Raw genomic sequence first — 5,622 nt, 5'->3', positions numbered from 1 at the left:
TCTAAGTTGTGGGTGCCTGGGTGGCTCAGTTGGTTAAGCATCTGACTTCAGCTCAGGTCATGATCTCACGGTTTGTGAGTTCAAGCCCCACATCAGGCTCTCTGCTGACAATTTGGAACCTGAAGCCTGCTTCAGATTCTGTCTTCCTCTCTCTCTCTCTGCCCCTCTCCTACTCATGCACGCCTTCTCACTCTCAAAAATAAACATTAAAAATTGTTTAATTTTTAGTGCTTACTTATTTAGACAGACAGAGAGAGAGAGACAGAGAGAGAGAGAGACAGAGAGAGCGAGCGAGCATTCACACGTGAAAAGCTAGGGAGAAGCAGAAAGAGAAGGAGAGGGAATCCCAAACAGGCTCTGCAGTCAGTGCAAGAGCCCCATGAGGGGATTGAACTCACAAAGTGTGAGATCATGACCTGAGTCTGTTAAGAGTCAACCGTTTAACAGACTGAGCTACCCAGGTGGCCCTAATATTTGTTTATTTTTGAGAGAGAGAGAAAGGGAGAGAGAGAAAGCAGGGGAGGGGCAGAGAGAGGGGCAGAGGATCTGAAGCAAGCTCTGTGCTGACAGCAGAGAGCCCGATGCAGGGCTCAAACTCAAGAACAAGGATCATGACCCGAGCTTACCGATTTCTTAAACGTCTCTGTGATCAGTTGCCTCTAAACTGAGCACTCAGGAAAACCACTAAGAACAGATGCTCTGAATGTTAGGATACATTTCGCTTGGAAGATTTCCGCCATTACCAACTTAGGACTCGAAATGCGGAAACACGTGACAGTAGTCCACATCCCTTATTCAAAGAAGAAAAATCACAAAATAAAGAATTTTCATTTTGACTGTGCCCCTACTGGAGTTTAAACAAGTTTGCTAACCTAAATTGGCAAAGTTACTTTTTTTCCTTCAATCATATAAGGATGGGCTTAAAACTTGGAAATACCAGGAGCCTAACATGAAGCCAGGGAAGGCCCCACAGAAGTTACAACTCTGTGATTATTTCCTGAACCAAACACCTAAGGCTCTCAGGGGTACCAAGCTTTGTTGGAAAAGCTTGTTTTCCCTGACAGCTGTAACTTTTTAAGTGATTTCACAGAAGACCTCAAGATTCTCAAGCCAAAGCCACTCTTTATAACATCCCCAAAATATTTACACAAGGAAACACTTTCAATCTTAACCATGTTTTGTTTGTAAACAACTTATTTGTTCTGATGACCGTAGTACCAACACTAACAGCGGCCTTTTAAACAAAGCAGTTCAAATAAAACCACACACAGACACACAGGCATTCTTGACACCCAGAGCCTATCCACAGAGCAAGAAAGCCAGGATTCAAATTCCTTGGCACCTACTCACTAAGCTCCTGTAAGCACCACCCAAGGACATGACCCACTGCTACTACTACGCCTCCTCACTAATTTATACTTCTGAAAACCCACAGAATCTGACTACTGGATGATAACAGAATGTTACAAATATTGGACAAATCTCTCCTACCCCATTCTTCTCTCACGTGATTCAGCCTGGGACAACCGATCCTGTTTATGAGAAAACTCCTCCCCAGATAAGAAAGCCATTGTCCAGCTCCTCTACCCAAATGGTGCCTCGGGGGCCATGGCTGGCAGAAGCCTCTAGTTATCTCTTAGTCTCTCTCTTCCTTCTGTCACACACCTCCTGGGAAAGTTATCTGGGCCAAGGACAGTATAAATCTAGATATGTCTGCTGTGGGGTAATAAGGATTATGTTAAGAACCGTAACAAGAATTTTAGAAAAAAAAAAAAAAGTCTGTGTGAGTGAATGATTCCAAAAGCAAATAATTACAAAATACATCTATTTCAGACACATGGAAGGCCTTTTATACTCCAGGTCACGTGCTACACAGTTTTCATTTATGCTGAGATGAAACTACTCCACAGAAAGTTAAAGGAATATTACAGTTGATGCCAGAACTATCAGTGGAAAGAATGCAATCATGAATCTCCAATCATGGTTCTACTATTGACTCAACAAATATTTATTAACTACATACCAATGGTCAAACACTAATTGCTAGAGAGACAGGGAAGGACAAGACAAAGACCCTGACCTCAAACACTTTGGGGGAGGGGGGGAAACACATTAGAATTGCTGTCAGAATTATAGGGACACAAGAAAAATCAGACAATTGAAGGAGATTTTTCAGTCCATGGTAAGTTCTAGGACAAAAACAATCAGTGACAATTTCTGATTCTGTTTCCTCATGAGGTGTTTACCACCCACGTAAAACAAGATGATGAATGTCAACCACTTGGTAGTCAGTGTCCCCACGCATTTACCTGCACACGAATGCACATGCATACACGTTCACAGATACAGCTTCATTCCCCCTTAACTGCAGTATCTGTGATAATCCACTTTGGCATGTAACAAAAGCAGAAGGTAAACAAAATATTTGCGTAATAATTCAATTATGCCTAATGCAATTAAATTACAAATAACTGGGTTCCTCAAGAATCTATAAAAAGACAGGCCCTAAACAATTCTAAAATAAAAGCATAAATAGAAATCCAGATACAAGGATAATACCAGTAATACTAGAAATACTATTATAAATAGTAAAATGGCTGCCTTGCCTACCTTGAAGGATTGCCAAGAAGAGCCAGGCTGTTTTGTCATGCGAGTCATACAAGTAAGGCTCAGAGATATTAACCCAAAGCCACAGTGTCAGAAGCAGAATTTAACTCACCTTCAAATTATTTTGAGAAAAGACAACAACCAAGTCCTTTGTAGAGCCACAAGATTTTATACCTAGAATCAACTTTGGGAAACCCTCTATAGCCCTCCTCCCCACATTACTAATGACCCAGGTCCCCTGAAGTAAAGAATTACCCCAGAGTGGGGTAGCCAGCAATGCCAGAGCTACAGAATGACCCGGGCTTCCTAGATCCCTGCCCAGCCTGCTTCATCCTCAAGGACCTGCATCCTTTAGGCAGGCAGCAGGCTTCTAGATTTTATGGGAACCACAAGGGATGACACGGACTTCCAGAATTCAATTTCAGTTATTAATTGTTCCTATAAACTTCCACAGAGCTACACCTAGGGCAAATTGAAGCCCTTTACTGGTAGCCAGAGAGCTCTCTTTCTGCAAAACAGAGGACACGCCCTCCTTGAGAAAGCTGCCTCCAACACTGTCAGGTACATTAGGAAAATTAAACATCTAGCCTGAAAGGCAAAAGAAATCATTCCATTGTAGCTTTTAGAGCTTGCCTCAGGAAAAAGGCTCCAAACATTACTTCTGGAGAGGAGAGAGGCCAGGTATTGACACAAGAGAGGGAAAGGGGTCTAGAACCGTGTCCAAGCTACTTCCAAGAGAATGGAGGCCTGGGCTGTGGAAAGGGTGAAGAAGACAGAGCAGCCGGGCCGGGAACGAGCATTTGACCACACCCACTGGCCACGCCCTCCCAGCTGCCCGCAGAGCCACAACGAATTGAAACAGCAGTGGGAGCAGTTAAGATTCCGACGGCAGGAGTCGCCATGGCAACGGGATTCGTCTTGCAGACAAACTCCACTTCAATTCACTAGGTCCTCCGCCAGTCTCAAGCAACTACCAACTCATTGAGCGCAAAACGGTCACGGGTAGCATTTACTCTTCATGCTCTCCTGCGGGTAGGAGACCACGCTAGAGGAAATAAAGCGTAGATATCAATTCCTGGCCCCACCATAATATTTTATGAGGGGGGAAAAAAACCCAAAAAACAAAACCAAAAAAACCCAGAACATCCCAACGCCAGGCTGTGAGCGACTTGAGAACAGAGGCATTAAGCAGGGTTTGATGAATGAGTGAGAATGAGAAAGAATGAGAGTGCTAGGGAAAGGAAATCCAGAGGACTTTATAGACTTCTCGGGCCCCCAAGCACGTCTCAAGTCGGAGGGCAAGCCCATTTACAAGCAGTCGGATTTTCAACACCAGATGGTTCCTATTGCCCAGCCCTCCTGCCCCACAGCGAGCCTCATCATTAGATTATTCGACACCCCACACGGCCTTACCAACTCCCAGCCCACGGCTCCGAGCAGACGCTTCGCCCCAGCTCAGGTGCTCTTTGTGGAGGGAGCGATCAGGACAGGGGGGAAGGAAGATGCCCCTTTCCCAGGGGGACGAGAGGCGGGAGCGCCCTGCGGCGCCCCGAACCCGCTCCGCAGGCGGCACAGGCTCGGCTCCCCGCTGTCCGCCAACACCCCTTAGTCCTTCCGCAGCGCGGGGTCTCCCTCCTCTCCTGCGAGACCTCAGCTTCCAACTTTCTCGGAATTACAGTCACCTCGTCCCTTTTTCAAATAAAGCTTGAAGCGAGGGCTGCAGGGATGGTTGGGGTTCTGCTCGGACGCGGGCGGGCACACGAGTCCCTCCTTCCCTGTTGCCACCTCCGAGCCCACCACGCCTGCCTCGGAGCCTCCAGGGCCAGCAGCTCCCGACCGCGGGCAGGGTCCCCCGCGAGGCCACGACCCCCGGTGCCCCGACGCCCCAGCCTCGAGAGCCTGCAACAAGGCGGCGAATGGTACCCTGCCTGCTCTTTTGGCATCCCAGCGCCTCAGAAAGAAAGGAGGGAGGGACCCCCGTCCTCCGGCGCGCCTTCCTCCGGGCTTGCCTTGCTTTTCGCCGCGCTTGCAGCCATTTTCCCAAACCCAGCTTGGCAGCCGGGAGCTGTCTAGGTCCCGTTCCCACCCAAACCCAACCTGAAGGACGGGTTTAATATTTACCTACTGGCCCTGGGGCTCCGGGGAGGCAGCGGGAGGGCGCGCCGCGAACCCAGCGCCGGGCCCGAAGTAATGCGCCCACCCCCACGCCACCGCGCGGTGCTACTTAATGAATGAGTGCGGCGGGCGAGGCGGCACGTCCCCCTTACCTGAGCAGCCCCTGCATGCTGGAAAGGCGGCTCTGCGCTCCGGGTACAATGGGATCCGGTTAAACAGTTTCCTTCACAGCCGCTCGTAGGTTACCAACTCGCAGGTGACATCACCCTCTCCTCGCCTGATAGGATACAATGTGGCGCCCACTGCGCATGAACTCCCCAGCCGGGCCCGCAGCCTGCTGGGAGTTGTAGTCCCGATCTCACCAGCACAGCCCGGGTAGCTACGNCGTTCAAGAAGCTGAGTTGCGGACGCCGAGGCGAGGGGGGTGAGGGGAGGGCACCCTGCGGTCGTGCCCTTTGACTTGACCTCCATCCTGCCGGGTGCGGGCTCTGAATGCCGCCAGGGGTCGGGCGCCGGGACGCACGGGCCAGGCAGCTCTGACCATCCCGGCTCTTGGCCCCAGCTGGAAAGAGAAGATTAAGCCTTCCACTGCTTTCCTTGCGCTTAGAAACTAATTAATAGGACGCACTGGTTTCTGGGTTAAAAGCGGTCCTGGAATTCCCCCCGCGTCCCCGAGGATGAGGCAATGCCGGCCGCGAAGAAGAGAAATCCCCGTGTGCCCCTACTTAGTACAGTTCACCTTTCTGTCCTCTCTCCCCGTTTAACGGAGTCCGGGTGACCAACCAGAACGCAGGGAACAGCTTAGCTGGCTGAGCTGACAGGATAACGGAGGCTGTCACTGATAAAAATGCGGTGTAATAGACGGTCGCTGCAACCCTTTTTCAGGGAGCCTGCTGCTGC

General features: G+C 49.6%; 1 protein-coding gene across 1 annotated transcript in view; it reads right to left on the bottom strand.

Moving 5' to 3' along the window:
* Positions 1 to 4,960, bottom strand: part of DAAM1 (dishevelled associated activator of morphogenesis 1) — a 173,547-nt gene extending 168,587 nt beyond the window's left edge. The window contains exon 1 of the mRNA XM_077768810.1: positions 4,875 to 4,960. The gene's annotated coding sequence lies outside the window, so the exon portion shown is untranslated. The remainder of the gene's footprint in view (positions 1 to 4,874) is intronic.
* Positions 4,961 to 5,622: the final 662 nt, after the last annotated feature.

This window comes from Crocuta crocuta, unplaced genomic scaffold, assembly GCF_008692635.1.
Source record: "Crocuta crocuta isolate KB4526 unplaced genomic scaffold, BGI_CrCroc_1.0 scaffold10, whole genome shotgun sequence".
In the NCBI taxonomy this organism is placed as follows: Eukaryota; Metazoa; Chordata; class Mammalia; order Carnivora; family Hyaenidae; genus Crocuta; species Crocuta crocuta.
The sequence above is the reverse complement of the archived record's forward strand: the minus strand, read 5'-3'. Positions and strand labels throughout refer to the sequence as shown.